We start from the raw sequence: 16,775 nt of genomic DNA on the forward strand, positions 1-16,775 counted from the left end.
TAGAGACAAGATTGATCTCGATACAGATTGTCCATTCATCAAGTTGCCATGGTTCAAGATCGAGCCAAAGGACGTTAAATAATAATAATCATAAATATTTTTTACTTTAATTTTTTTATCAGCTTTTGCACAGTTATGAATCTCAGTAATGTACTTCATTACCTTATCCTTCACTCCCAAACACTGTGTTGGAAGTGCTGGTTTATCTGTCAAGTTCATGCTTTTTAGAAGCTTTTTCCAACTCTTGGTCTGGAAAGATTCCATACTCAAACAATAATACTGAGGCACTATATAGAAGCACTTTTCCTGATTGAGCATAGAGAAGGGGAGCAGAGATGCTCAGACATGGAGAGTGCTTGTAAACAGTGTCTAAATATGAATTAAGATTCCTGATAGACAGCTTCTAAAGTGCATGGACTGGACATATAAACCAGTGCTTTCGGTATAGTGTTCGAGAAAAAATGAAGCATATTTAGGTAATGTAGTATATTGCAAAATATCATAACATTGCAAAGGCTGATCAGAAATTAAATAGAATAAAAAAAGACAATTAGATACTCTTTAAACTTCTAGTCCATTCTCTCCGCACATATACCATGATCAGTAGGAGGTTTGAGTATTACTTAGAATATTGTCAGGAAAATAGATGTGAAACTGGGGGATATGAATGGATCCCAAATGTCATATGGATGGAAAAAATGTAGTAATTTCCCACAAGCATGAGAACCCACCAAAAAACATAATCGCCTCTGAGATCACACATTATATTGAGTTCCATTTACTGAAAAGTTGTTGTTTCTGAGTCAATATGAATATTAAAAAAAAAAGCCACAGGACCTGGTTTTACTTCCTAAGTAGTCGGCTTGTGTCATTGCTGAGGTTTGGTGGTCTTTGCAACTGTGAACGATATACTGGAACAAATTATAGAAACTGCTTGTCACATACTGCAAGTCTGCACCAATCGTCACTTCTAGGAACATAGTTTACACATTTACCTGCTGAATTACTTTCCTTAACAAATAGACATTATCCCAGGGTATGTTACAAACTTGTCTGCATCTGAGAACCACTTATTCAGAGTGGGGATGATTGTGAGATATGTGATATCAATTAATCCCCATATCCATACATATTCTGCAAGTAGACAAGTGGCAAAATGCTTTATATCTGCAGTCAACGTCATGCAATTATGCGTTAAAATGTCATTTTTGATGCATGCAAAATTTGATATTTGCAGCAAAAAGTCTGACCTATAAAGAAAGTTAGGTGCACTACACCTCCGAAAATTAAAGAGGTTGATCCCTAGCTGAACATTGATGACCTATCCTAAATTTATTTCAGTGGGGGTAGAAGTGCAGCACCCCGCCGCAGCCACAACACGTTGGTCGGAGCTGCACTGTGCAGTTTCGGCCAATGCAGACACTGAGAACAGTTGATTGGCGAGGGTAGCACATGCCCACCGATCAGACGTTGACGACCTATCCCAAGGATAGGTCATCAATGTAAAAGTAATGGACAACCTCTTTAAATTCCAACCAGAGGTGCAACGTTTGCAGTAGCAGAGGATGCGATATTGTTCTCTATTGTGGATCCATACATTAACAGTGCCGCCTTTTGTGGCCACAAATATTAAGTGTTAATTTATGGGGCAACAATTTAGGATGCTCTCTCTGTATTGAGGCATAAAATGTGGCCACTTTAACTGTGCATGGGCAGAAAAGGTGTAAGTCATTATGGAGCGCCCCCAGACACAGGGCCACGCGTTTCGGTACCGGGCCTCTCGGGTTCGGTTCTGAGGCTGTCACGGTGGCTAGACCCGGTCCGCGACCCTGCTAAGGGGCGTCCAATGAAGGTGGTAGCACAGTCTGTCAGGGGTTCGTGATGCCACCTGTGGTGTTCGGTCAGGGTGACCGACGCTGCAGTGGGGTCCACTGGGGTAATGAAATGGCAGCTGGATGGTATACCTTCCCACAGGTGAAGTATGTCCCCAGGGCTTCCCAGTAGGGTGGATGGTGATGGTGTGAAGTGCAGGCAATAACGAGGACACAAGGTTGCAGTCTCTTTACCTCTTTATTGAAGGCTTCAATATCCTCAGTCCAGAAATGTTCAACCGGGCTATCAGAGACCGGCCGGTCCGATGGGCACATCCAGAGTTTCCCTCGCAGATGGAAATCGTTGCCTACCAATAGCGCCTGTTAGGGTTGAGCGAAACGGGTCGAACATTTTCAAAAGTCGCCGACTTTTGGCTAAGTCGGGGTTTCATGAAACCCGATCCGACCCCTGTGCGGGGTCGGCCATGCGGTACGCGACTTTCGCGCCAAAGTCGCGTTTCAATGACGCGAAAAGCGCCATTTCTCAGCCAATGAAGGTAAACGCAGAGTGTGGGCAGCGTGATGACATAGGTCCTGGTCCCCACCATCTTAGAGAAGGGCATTGCAGTGATTGGCTTGCTGTCTGCGACGTCACAGGGGCTATAAAGAGGCGTTCCCGCCGACCGCCATCTTACTGCTGCTGATCTGAGCTTAGGGAGAGGTTGCTGCCGCTTTGTCAGAAGCAGGGATAGCGTTAGGCAGGGTCCATTAACCACAAAACCGCTTGTGCTGCAGCGATTTGCACTGTCCAACACCACCCTCGGTGTGCAGGGACAGTGGAAGTTTTTTTTTTTTTTTTTTTCCCCTCAGCGCTGTAGCTCATTGGGCTGCCCTAGAAGGCTCCCTGATAGCTGCATTGCTGTGTGTACGCCGCTGTGCAAACCAACTGCTTTTTTCAAAGCACAAATCCTCTTGTTCCTTCCTTTCTGCACAGCTATCTTTTTTGTTTGTCCACACTTTTTATTTCATTTGTGCATCAGTCCACTCCTTATTGCTGCCTGCCATACCTGGCTGAGATTACTGCAGGCAGGGAGATAGTAGCTGCCTGCCATACCTGGCTGAGATTACTGCAGGCAGGGAGATAGTAATTGTAGGACATTCCCTGTTTTTTTTTTTTTTTTTTTTTTGGTGGGAGATTAAGATTGGCAATTTGGCATTTCTGCTAGAGTGCCATCCCTGTGTGTGCCATCTCTCTCACATAGTGGGCCATAGAAAGCCTTTTCATTTTTCTGTATTTTTTTTTGTGGGGTGTATAAATTCTCCCTGATAAAAATACAGTGGGAGATTAATATTGGCCTTTGGGCTTGTGTGCCAGTCCTGAGTGTGCCATCTCTCTCACAAATAGTGGGCCATAGAAAGCCTATTTATTTTTTTTTTTGGTTTTATAAATTCTCCCTGAAAAAAAGGGAGATTAATATTGGCCTCTGGGCTTGTGTGCCAGTCCTGAGCGTGCCATCTGTGCCAGCCCTGAGCGTGCCATCTCTCTCACAAATAGTGGGCCATAGAAAGCCTATTTAATTTTTTTTTTTGTTTTATAAATTTTCCCTGAAAAAAGGGAGATTAATATTGGCCTCTGGGCTTGTGTGCCAGTTGTGAGCGTGCCATCTGTGCCAGTCCTGAGCGTGCCATCTCTCTCACAAATAGTGGGCCATAGAAAGCCTATTTAAATATTTTTTTGGTTTTATAAATTCTCCCAGAAAAAAAGGGAGATTAATATTGGCCTCTGGGCTTGTGTGCCAGTCCTGAGCGTGCCATCTGTGCCAGCCAGCCCTGAGCGTGCCATCTCTCTCACAAATAGTGGGCCATAGAAAGCCTATTTAATTTTTTTTTTTGTTTTATCAATTTTCCCTGAAAAAAGGGAGATTAATATTGGCCTCTGGGCTTGTGTGCCAGTTGTGAGCGTGCCATCTGTGCCAGTCCTGAGCGTGCCATCTCTCTCACAAATAGTGGGCCATAGAAAGCCTATTTAAATATTTTTTTGGTTTTATAAATTCTCCCAGAAAAAAAGGGAGATTAATATTGGCCTCTGGGCTTCTGTGCCAGTCCTGAGCGTGCCATCTGTGCCAGTCCTGAGCGTCCCATCTCTCTCACAAATAGTGGGCCATAGAAAGCCTATTTTATTTTTTTTTTGGGTTTTAGAAATTCTCCCTGAAAAAAGGGAGATTAATATTGGCCTCTGGGCTTGTGTGCCAGTTGTGAGCGTGCCATCTGTGCCAGTCCTGAGCGTGCCATCTCTCTCACAAATAGTGGGCCATAGAAAGCCTATTTAAATATTTTTTTGGTTTTATAAATTCTCCCAGAAAAAAAGGGAGATTAATATTGGCCTCTGGGCTTCTGTGCCAGTCCTGAGCGTGCCATCTGTGCCAGTCCTGAGCGTCCCATCTCTCTCACAAATAGTGGGCCATAGAAAGCCTATTTTATTTTTTTTTTGGGTTTCAGAAATTCTCCCTGGAAAAAAAAAGGGAGATTAATATTGCCCTTTGGGCTTGTGTGCCAGTACTAAGCGTTCCATCTCTCTCTCTCTCTCAGTCAGTGGGCCATAGAACGCATATTTTTGGTTTTATTTGTTTTCTAAATTCTCCCTGAAAAAATCATTTTATTTTATTTGGTTTCTAAATTCTTCCTGATAAAATCATATTTTTTTTATTATTTTTATTTCTAAAGTCTCCCTGAAAAAAAAAAAAAAAAAACAACCAAAAAAACAGTGGGAGATTAATATTGGCCTTTCTGCTTGTGTGCCAGTCTTGACTCCTGGGTGTGCCATCTCTCTCTCTCTCTCTCTCTCTCTCTCTCTCTCTCCAATTGTGGTCCATAGAAAGCCTATATTTTTTTTCCTTGATTTGGGTTCTAAAATCTACCAGAGAAAATAACTACATCAATCATTGGTAGAAAAATATTGGCCTCTGGGTTTGTGTGCCACTCCTGACTCCTGTGTGCGTCATCTCTCAGTCAGTGGGCCATAGAACGCCTATTTTTGGTTTTATTTGTTTTCTAAATTCTCCCTGAAAAAATCATTTTATTTTATTTGGTTTCTAAATTCTTCCTGATAAAATCATATTTTTTTTATTATTTTTTTTTCTAAAGTCTCCCTGAAAAAAAAAAAAAAAAACAGTGGGAGATTAATATTGGCCTTTCTGCTTGTGTGCCAGTCTTGACTCCTGGGTGCGTCATCTCTCAGTCAGTGGGCCATAGAACGCCTATTTTTGGTTTTATTTGTTTTATAAATTCTCCCTGAAAAAATCATTTTATTTTATTTGGTTTCTAAATTCTTCCTGATAAAATCATATTTTTTTTATTATTTTTTTTTCTAAAGTCTCCCTGAAAAAAAAAAAAAAAAAACAACCAAAAAAAACAGTGGGAGATTAATATTGGCCTTTCTGCTTGTGTGCCAGTCTTGACTCCTGGGTGCGTCATCTCTCAGTCAGTGGGCCATAGAACGCCTATTTTTGGTTTTATTTGTTTTATAAATTCTCCCTGAAAAAATCATTTTATTTTATTTGGTTTCTAAATTCTTCCTGATAAAATCATATTTTTTTTATTATTTTTTTTTCTAAAGTCTCCCTGAAAAAAAAAAAAAAAAAAACAACCAAAAAAAACAGTGGGAGATTAATATTGGCCTTTCTGCTTGTGTGCCAGTCTTGACTCCTGGGTGTGCCATCTCTCTCTCTCTCTCTCTCTCTCTCTCTCTCTCTCTCTCTCCAATTGTGGTCCATAGAAAGCCTATATTTTTTTTCCTTGATTTGGGTTCTAAAATCTACCAGAGAAAATAACTACATCAATCATTGGTAGAAAAATATTGGCCTCTGGGTTTGTGTGCCACTCCTGACTCCTGTGTGCGTCATCTCTCAGTCAGTGGGCCATAGAACGCCTATTTTTGTTTTTATTTGTTTTATAAATTCTCCCTGAAAAAATCATTTTATTTTATTTGGTTTCTAAATTCTTCCTGATAAAATCATATTTTTTTTATTATTTTTTTTTCTAAAGTCTCCCTGAAAAAAAAAAAAAAAAAAAAAACAGTGGGAGATTAATATTGGCCTTTCTGCTTGTGTGCCAGTCTTGACTCCTGGGTGTGCCATCTCTCTCTCTCTCTCTCTCCAATTGTGGTCCATAGAAAGCCTACATTTTTTTTCCTTGATTTGGGTTCCAAAATCTACCAGAGAAAATAACTCCATCAATCATTGGTAGAAAAATATTGGCCTCTGGGCTTGTGTGCCACTCCTGATTCCTGTGTGCGTCATCTCTCACTCAGTGGCCCATAGAAAGCATATAGTTTGTTACATTTGTTTTCTAAATTCTCCCTGCAAAAATCTATTTTTTTTTTTTTGGGGGGTTTCTAAAGTGTTCCTGAAAAAAATAAAAATAAAAAAAAAATAATAGTGTGACATTAATATTAACATTTGTGCTTCAGTGACAGTCCTGCGTGTGGGGCATCTCTCTAATTTGCAGCCACCAAAAAAAGAGTGTGTAACATTGGGCCTGATTTTCGCTGTGGTCTCACCAACCTGTAAAGGGGTAGCTAAATCATACTGAAGTTATAGCTCACCGTGTAAGTTGTGTGACTGCAACAAATAACGTTAGTTTGGTTACGTTTTTAAAACAATGAGGAAGTCTAGTGGAAGAGGTCGTGGCCGGGGGCGTTCATTGTCAGCTGGTAATGAGGGTAGTGGTAGTGGTGGAGCATCAGGTGGTCGTGGGGGAAAAAATATTGCACCTAAGTCTGGAGCTGTGGAGCCAGGTTCGTCGTCCGGCTACACAAGGCCTCGAACGCTCCCTTTTCTGGGATTAGGAAAACCGCTTTTAAAGCCGGAGCAGCAAGAGCAAGTTTTGGCTTATCTTGCTGACTCAGCCTCTAGCTCTTTTGCCTCATCTCGTGAAACTGGTAAAAGTAAAAGCAGCGCGTCGTTAGTGGATGTTCACGGTCAGGGACAAGTCACTTCCTTGTCCTCTTCAGCAAAAACAACAACAGAGAAGAATGCAGCAGGCGACACAACGGGTTACTCCATGGAGCTCTTTACACATACCGTCCCTGGCTTAGAAAGTGAAGCAGTTAACAGTCCATGCCCATTACAAATTGAATCTGACATGGAGTGCACTGACGCACAGCCACAGCCAGACTACTATGCTGGTCCTTTGACTCAGACCACAACATTGCCCTCGCAGGGTGCTGATCAAGAATCAGACCCTGATGAGACTATGTTGCCCCATCACGAACGCTATACCACCGAACGACACGGTGACACAGACGAAGTTGCGCAGGAGGTACAAGAAGAGTTATTAGATGACCCAGTTCTTGACCCCGATTGGCAGCCATTGGGGGAACAGGGTGCAGGCGGCAGCAGTTCTGAAGCAGAGGAGGAGGAGGGGCCGCAGCAGGCATCAACATCGCCACAGGTTCCATCTGCCGGGCCCGTATCTTGCCCAAAACGCGTGGCAAAGCCAAAACCTGGTGGAGGACAGCGTGGCCATCCGGTTAAAGCTCAGTCTGCAATGCCTGAAAAGGTATCCGATGCTAGAAAGAGTGCAGTCTGGCATTTTTTTAAACAACATCCAATTGATCAGCGCAAAGTCATCTGTCAAAAATGTTCTACTTCCTTAAGCAGAGGTCAGAATCTGAAAAGTCTCAATACTAGTTGCATGCATAGACATTTAACCACCATGCATTTGAAAGCTTGGACTAACTACCAAACGTCCCTTAAGGTTGTTGCACCCTCGGCCAATGAAGCTAGTCATCAACGCAACATCCCTTCCGGCAGTGTAGGACCACCATTTAGCGCACCACCTGCTGTATCTGTGCAGGTATCTTTGCCAGGCCAAAGCAGTCAGGGTCAGGGAATCACCAGTTTCGTAGTAGGAAACACTGCATCTAGGGCACCGGCGGCAACAATACCATCTCCCACCGTCTCTCAGTCTGCCATGTCCACCGGCACCCCCGCTAGTTCCACGATCTCCAGCTCTCCAGTCCAGCTCACCCTACATGAGACTATGGTTAGAAAAAGGAAATACTTAGCCTCGCATCCGCGTACACAGGGTTTGAACGCCCACATAGCTAGACTAATCTCGTTAGAGATGATGCCCTACCGGTTAGTTGAAAGCGAAGCTTTCAAAGACCTGATGGACTACGCTGTACCACGCTACGAGCTACCCAGTCGACACTTTTTTTCCAGAAAAGCCATCCCAGCCCTCCACCAGCATGTTAAAGAGCGCATCGTCCATGCACTCAGGCAATCTGTGAGCACAAAGGTGCACCTGACAACAGATGCATGGACCAGTAGGCATGGCCAGGGACGTTACGTGTCCATCACGGCACACTGGGTAAATGTAGTGGATTCAGGGTCCACAGGGGACAGCAAGTTTGGGACAGTTCTGCCTAGCCCACGGTCTAGTAAACAGTTGTCTGTAGCCGTTCGCACCCCCTCCTCCTCCTCCTCCTCGTCCTCCTGCAGAAGCAAGAGCTCGTCCACAGACCGCAGTCGCACAAACACTCCATCCGCACCTGCCACTGTTGCACACCAGGTCTCCCATTATGGGGCAGCTACTGGCATACGTCAGCAGGCTGTATTGGCTATGAAGTGTTTGGGCGACAATAGACACACCGCGGAAGTTCTGTCCGAGTTCTTGCAGCAAGAAACGCAGTCGTGGCTGGGCACTGTAGATCTTGAGGCAGGCAAGGTAGTGAGTGATAACGGAAGGAATTTCATGGCTGCCATCTCCCTTTCCCAACTGAAACACATTCCTTGCCTGGCTCACACCTTAAACCTGGTGGTGCAGTGCTTCCTGAAAAGTTATCCGGGGTTATCCGACCTGCTCCTCAAAGTGCGTGGACTTTGCGCACATATCCGCCGTTCGCCTGTACACTCCAGCCGTATGCAGACCTATCAGCGTTCTTTGAACCTTCCCCAGCATCGCCTAATCATAGACGTTGCAACAAGGTGGAACTCAACACTGCACATGCTTCAGAGACTGTGCAAACAGAGGCGGGCTGTTATGTTTTTGTGGGAGGATACACATACACGGGCAGGCAGTAGGATGGCAGACATGGAGTTGTCAGGTGTGCAGTGGTCGAAGATTCAAGACATGTGTCAAGTCCTTCAGTGTTTTGAGGAATGCACACGGCTGGTTAGTGCAGACAACGCCATAATAAGCATGAGCATCCCCCTAATGCGTCTGCTGATGCAAAGTTTGACGCACATAAAGGATCAGGCGTCTGCACCAGAGGAAGAGGAAAGCCTTGATGACAGTCAGCGATTGTCTGGTCAGGGCAGTGTACATGACGAGGTACCGGGCGAAGAGGAGGTGGAGGATGAGGAGGATGATGGGGATGAGTATATTTTTAATGAGGAAGCTTTCCCGGGGGCACGGGAAATTGGTGGCGTGGCAAGGCCGGGTTCTGGTTTTTTGAGGGACACAAGTGACGTAGATTTGCCTGCAACTGCCCCTCAACCAAGCACAACCGCAGATTTGACAACGGGAACTTTGGCCCACATGGCGGATTATGCCTTGCGTATCCTCAAAAGGGACACACGCATTACAAAAATGATGAACGATGACGATTACTGGTTGGCCTGCCTCCTTGATCCTCGCTATAAAGGCAAATTGCAAAATATTATGCCACATGAGAACTTGGAACTAATATTAGCAACAAAACAATCAACTCTTGTTGACCGTTTGCTTCTGGCATTCCCTGCACACAGCGCCCGTGATCGTTCTCACACGAGCTCCAGGGGCCAGCAGACCAGAGGTGTTAGAGGGGCAGAAATCAGAAGTGGCGTTGGACAGAGGGGTTTTCTGACCAGGTTGTGGAGTGATTTTTCTATGACCGCAGACAGGACAGGTACTGCAGCATCAATTCAAAGTGACAGGAGACAACATTTGTCCAGTATGGTTACAAACTATTTTTCATCCCTTATCGACGTTCTCCCTCAACCGTCATTCCCATTTGATTACTGGGCATCCAAATTAGACACCTGGCCAGAATTGGCAGAATATGCATTGCAGGAGCTTGCTTGCCCGGCAGCTAGTGTCCTATCAGAAAGAGTATTCAGTGCTGCAGGTTCAATACTAACAGAAAAAAGGACTCGTCTGGCTACCCAAAATGTAGATGATCTAACCTTCATTAAAATGAACCACAACTGGATTTCAAAATCTTTTGCCCCACCCTGCCCGGCTGACACCTAGCTTTCCTATGAAAAGGTCTTGCCTGTGGACTATTCTGAATGACTTTTCCAATCTCGTAATTTTCTTCACCTGATTGTCCAGCATACGACATGTTTCCACCTCACGAAATGGCCAAACTCCCCACACGGGGCCGTGCTATCGCCACTTTGCGCTTGGACCCTTGAGAGTGCTGTTTGTCTGAAGAGGTGGGTGTGGCCGCTTTTGGTCGACGGCACTGCCACTGGGTCCCTCATAGTACAATAAAGTGTCTCTGGCGGTGGTGGTGCGCACCCAACGTCAGACACACCGTTGTAATATGAGGGGCCCTGTGCCTGTACCGCCGGCCACAAGACAGTTCCCCCCCCCAGCTCAAACAGTGCTCTACCACTAGCAAAATTATCTCTCACAGCTTCACCAATGTGTAGTCTAGCCGCTGACATCCTTCAATGCCTGGCACTGACAATACCATTGTTTTGACATTTTTGTTATGTTAGGCCTTCGAAGCCTGTCTGCGGTCCCTTCTTTCTACAACTACTACACTGACCAGGCCACTGCTGGCCGTGTTACCCTGGAACCAATTTAAAAGTGCCTACAGTCAGCCCAATTTTGTTATGTTAGGCCTTCGAAGACTGTCTGCCGTCACTCCTTCCACTAGACTTCCACTGACCATACACTGCTGCCCATGTACCCCTGGAACCAATTTAAAGTGCCTACAGCCAGCCCAATTTTGTTATGTTAGGCCTTCGAAGCCTGTCTGCGGTCACTCCTTCCACTAGACTTCCACTGACCAGACCACTGCTGCCCGTGTACCCCTGGAACCAATTTAAAAGTGCCTACAGCCATGTGTTATTATTTTAGGCATTCGATGCCTGTCTGCGGTCCATTTTTTCAACTACTACTACACTGACCAGGTCACTGCTGCCCGTGTACCCCTGGAACCAATTTAAAATTGCCTACAGCCATGTGTTATTATTTTAGGCCTTCGATGCCTGTCTGCGGTCACTCCTTCCACTAGGCCTCCACTGACCACACCACTGCTGCCCGTGTACCCCTGGAACCAATTTAAAATTGCCTACAGCCATGTGTTATTATTTTAGGCCTTCGATGCCTGTCTGCGGTCACTCCTTCCACTAGGCCTCCACTGACCACACCACTGCTGCCCGTGTACCCCTGGAACCAATTTAAAATTGCCTACAGCCATGTGTTATTATTTTAGGCATTCGATGCCTGTCTGCGGTCCATTTTTTCAACTACTACTACACTGACCAGGTCACTGCTGCCCGTGTACCCCTGGAACCAATTTAAAATTGCCTACAGCCATGTGTTATTATTTTAGGCCTTCGATGCCTGTCTGCGGTCACTCCTTCCACTAGGCCTCCACTGACCACACCACTGCTGCCCGTGTACCCCTGGAACCAATTTAAAATTGCCTACAGCCAGCCCAATTTTTTTATTTTAGGCCTTCGATGCCTGTCTGCGGTCCATTCTTTCAACTACTACTACACTGACCAGGTCACTGCTGCCCGTGTACCCCTGGAACCAATTTAAAATTGCCTACAGCCATGTGTTATTATTTTAGGCCTTCGATGCCTGTCTGCGGTCACTCCTTCCACTAGGCCTCCACTGACCACACCACTGCTGTCCGTGTACCCCTGGAACCAATTTAAAATTGCCTACAGCCATGTGTTATTATTTTAGGCCTTCGATGCCTGTCTGCGGTCACTCCTTCCACTAGGCCTCCACTGACCACACCACTGCTGTCCGTGTACCCCTGGAACCAATTTAAAATTGCCTACAGCCATGTGTTATTATTTTAGGCCTTCGATGCCTGTCTGCGGTCACTCCTTCCACTAGGCCTCCACTGACCACACCACTGCTGTCCGTGTACCCCTGGAACCAATTTAAAATTGCCTACAGCCAGCCCAATTTTTTTATTTTAGGCCTTCGATGCCTGTCTGCGGTCCATTCTTTCAACTACTACTACACTGACCAGGTCACTGCTGCCCGTGTACCCCTGGAACCAATTTAAAATTGCCTACAGCCATGTGTTATTATTTTAGGCATTCGATGCCTGTCTGCGGTCCATTTTTTCAACTACTACTACACTGACCAGGTCACTGCTGCCCGTGTACCCCTGGAACCAATTTAAAATTGCCTACAGCCATGTGTTATTATTTTAGGCCTTCGATGCCTGTCTGCGGTCACTCCTTCCACTAGGCCTCCACTGACCACACCACTGCTGTCCGTGTACCACTGGAACCAATTTAAAATTGCCTACAGCCATGTGTTATTATTTTAGGCCTTCGATGCCTGTCTGCGGTCACTCCTTCCACTAGGCCTCCACTGACCACACCACTGCTGCCCGTGTACCCCTGGAACCAATTTAAAATTGCCTACAGCCAGCCCAATTTTTTTATTTTAGGCCTTCGATGCCTGTCTGCGGTCCATTCTTTCAACTACTACTACACTGACCAGGTCACTGCTGTCCGTGTACCCCTGGAACCAATTTAAAATTGCCTACAGCCATGTGTTATTATTTTAGGCCTTCGATGCCTGTCTGCGGTCACTCCTTCCACTAGGCCTCCACTGACCACACCACTGCTGTCCGTGTACCCCTGGAACCAATTTAAAATTGCCTACAGCCATGTGTTATTATTTTAGGCCTTCGATGCCTGTCTGCGGTCACTCCTTCCACTAGGCCTCCACTGACCACACCACTGCTGTCCGTGTACCCCTGGAACCAATTTAAAATTGCCTACAGCCAGCCCAATTTTTTTATTTTAGGCCTTCGATGCCTGTCTGCGGTCCATTCTTTCAACTACTACTACACTGACCAGGTCACTGCTGTCCGTGTACCCCTGGAACCAATTTAAAATTGCCTACAGCCATGTGTTATTATTTTAGGCCTTCGATGCCTGTCTGCGGTCACTCCTTCCACTAGGCCTCCACTGACCACACCACTGCTGTCCGTGTACCCCTGGAACCAATTTAAAATTGCCTACAGCCATGTGTTATTATTTTAGGCCTTCGATGCCTGTCTGCGGTCACTCCTTCCACTAGGCCTCCACTGACCACACCACTGCTGCCCGTGTACCCCTGGAACCAATTTAAAATTGCCTACAGCCAGCCCAATTTTTTTATTTTAGGCCTTCGATGCCTGTCTGCGGTCCATTCTTTCAACTACTACTACACTGACCAGGTCACTGCTGTCCGTGTACCCCTGGAACCAATTTAAAATTGCCTACAGCCATGTGTTATTATTTTAGGCCTTCGATGCCTGTCTGCGGTCACTCCTTCCACTAGGCCTCCACTGACCACACCACTGCTGTCCGTGTACCCCTGGAACCAATTTAAAATTGCCTAGAGCCAGCCCAATTTTTTTATTTTAGGCCTTCGATGCCTGTCTGCGGTCCATTCTTTCAACTACTACTACACTGACCAGGTCACTGCTGTCCGTGTACCCCTGGAACCAATTTAAAATTGCCTACAGCCATGTGTTATTATTTTAGGCCTTCGATGCCTGTCTGCGGTCACTCCTTCCACTAGGCCTCCACTGACCACACCACTGCTGTCCGTGTACCCCTGGAACCAATTTAAAATTGCCTACAGCCATGTGTTATTATTTTAGGCCTTCGATGCCTGTCTGCGGTCACTCCTTCCACTAGGCCTCCACTGACCACACCACTGCTGTCCGTGTACCCCTGGAACCAATTTAAAATTGCCTACAGCCAGCCCAATTTTTTTATTTTAGGCCTTCGATGCCTGTCTGCGGTCCATTCTTTCAACTACTACTACACTGACCAGGTCACTGCTGTCCGTGTACCCCTGTAACCAATTTAAAATTGCCTACAGCCATGTGTTATTATTTTAGGCCTTCGATGCCTGTCTGCGGTCACTCCTTCCACTAGGCCTCCACTGACCACACCACTGCTGTCCGTGTACCCCTGGAACCAATTTAAAATTGCCTACAGCCATGTGTTATTATTTTAGGCCTTCGATGCCTGTCTGCGGTCACTCCTTCCACTAGGCCTCCACTGACCACACCACTGCTGTCCGTGTACCCCTGGAACCAATTTAAAATTGCCTACAGCCAGCCCAATTTTTTTATTTTAGGCCTTCGATGCCTGTCTGCGGTCCATTCTTTCAACTACTACTACACTGACCAGGTCACTGCTGCCCGTGTACCCCTGGAACCAATTTAAAATTGCCTACAGCCATGTGTTATTATTTTAGGCCTTCGATGCCTGTCTGCGGTCACTCCTTCCACTAGGCCTCCACTGACCACACCACTGCTGTCCGTGTACCCCTGGAACCAATTTAAAATTGCCTACAGCCATGTGTTATTATTTTAGGCCTTCGATGCCTGTCTGCGGTCCATTCTTTCAACTACTACTACACTGACCAGGGCACTGCTGGCCGTGTACCCCTGGAACCAACATCAGAAAATATAAAAATAAGTATTTTGCTTATAAAAAAGAAAATACTGGTGAGATATCAAATGCAGACATTTTAACATTAAAAACAAACACACAACTCTAATCTGGTACAGTACTAAAAATGGCCACCAGCTACAATTACTTTCTCCTGCAAGTAGTTAACTGAAAGTTTTTTTAAATTGAAAACACACATATGGCATCCACCGAGTGTTGTCCTGTCGCGTCTTCTTTATATTATTGCCGAGAAGATGCAAAATAATGAAAATAATAAAATCATTAATTACCAAAATAATAGAGAAAGTCAACACCACATTGCAAATAAACATTCATTCCAAATAAAGAAGCAGGGCGCGTCCGAGGGTGAGTATATACCTAATAAGAATATAATCACCCTCGGACGCGCAATGCTTATTTCCAACAGCCTTCCTTCCTAAGAATCAGCCCTTCCGTCGTGTAGAGAGACGTTGTGTTACACTCCAAGGTGTTCCCCAGGTTGCCTTTCCTGAGCTTCGATCTTCCGGCTCTCGTTTAGTAGTTCTTGGAAACTACTCTGCATTAGGCCTTCAAATTGGGTATGGGGTGTAGAGAGATGGTGTGTTCCACTCCAAGGTGTTCCCCAGGTTGCCTTTCCTGAGCTTCGATCTTCCGGCTCTCGTTTAGTAGTTGTTGGAAACTACGCTGCATTAGGCCTTCAAATTGGGTATGGGGTGTAGCGAGAGGGTGTGTTACACTCCAAGGTGTTCCCCAGGTTGCCTTTCCTGAGCTTCGATCTTCCGGCTCTCGTTTAGTAGTTCTTGGAAACTACACTGCATTAGGCCTTCAAATTGGGTATGGGGTGTAGAGAGAGGGTGTGTTACACTCTAAGGTGTTCCCCAGGTTTCCTTGCCATTGCTTCGGTCTTCCGACTCTCGTTTAGTAGTTGTAGAAAAGTACACTGCATTAGGCCATACAAAATGGGTATGGGGTGGAGAGAGATGGTGTGTTACACTCCAAGGTGTTCCCCAGGTTGCCTTTCCTGAGCTTCTATCTTCAGGCTCTCATTAAATTGTGGTTAAATGGAACAACTGCATTTGGCGTACTAGTTGGTTTGGGGCCTACTATCGGTGTCTGCCACTCCTTGCTGTTCTCCTCCACTGAACAAAGCTGTGCCGCCTGTTTACTACGGTTGCCAATTTTGAACTGCATTTCGACTACTTACTGATTTGGCCCTACTCTCTGTGTCAGCCTCTCATTCCAGTTGTCCTCCACTGCAATGCCCCCTGGTTATTCCTGTGTTACCAATTTTGAACTGCATTTAGCCCACTTTCTTCTTTGGGCCTATATCTGTGTTTCCACTTCATCGTGCCCATTGCCCAGCCAGTGATAGATGAGTCTGCTGGTACATTGACCCATAACGCAACATTCCCCGTGCACGCTACACAACAACATTGTGACCCTGCTGAAAGTCAGGTTGCTCTTCCCGCATACCATACCACCTTACACGGGGACAAAGAGGAAGGTGCAGATGAAAGTGCAGGTTCCTTCATCAGGTGGGGGGAGGAATACTAGTTGGCGACGTCACTGGCACAGGGCCTCTCATAGTACGCAAAAGTGTTGCTGCCGGTGGGAGGCGCCCCCGCCGTGCAAACACACCGCTGTACTTTGAGGGGCCCTGTGCCAGTGCCAATGCCAACGAGTGGGCCCCCCCTGCTTGCTCAGGTTCACAGCACTTGCAAAGTTGAAATACTTACCTCTCCCTGCTCCACTGCCGTGACGTGGTCCAGATTTCCTGGGCCCACTAATTACTTGAACCAGCCCTACCCCCCACAACTTTAGCCAAATGACCCCCAATTTCAAATGCCTTCCAATTATTATAAGGTAAATTACGCTTGACAAGCTTCATTAAGAAGAATGGATGGTTTTGACATTAAAATGGCCACTCTAGGTGTTTTCCTGGCCCCCACTCACTGCCGACTATGCTGCCCCATTGACTTGCATTGGGTTTCGTGTTTCGGTCGATCCCGACTTTACGTCATAATCGGCCGATTTCACTCGACCCGACTTTGGACATAGTCGGGTTTCGCAAAACCCGGCTCGACTCTAAAAAGGTCAAGGTCGCTCAACTCTAGCGCCTGTGTGTTGTAGTCCTACCCTGCTGAGCATTCGGAATAGTCCTCACAACTGCTGTTCTTGTTCGTTCGTTCTCTACAGCTTTCTCTCTCTCTCTCTCATTCTTTGGTTTCAGATGTTACTAGTTTCTAACGTCCCCCAGATATGGTATGGCTAGGACGCCACCCGTTTGACGGGAAGGCTTGGAGGTCTTCCGGGACCCTAG

The sequence above is a fragment of the Ranitomeya imitator genome, chromosome 1 (assembly GCF_032444005.1).
Source record: "Ranitomeya imitator isolate aRanImi1 chromosome 1, aRanImi1.pri, whole genome shotgun sequence".
NCBI lineage: Eukaryota > Metazoa > Chordata > Amphibia > Anura > Dendrobatidae > Ranitomeya > Ranitomeya imitator.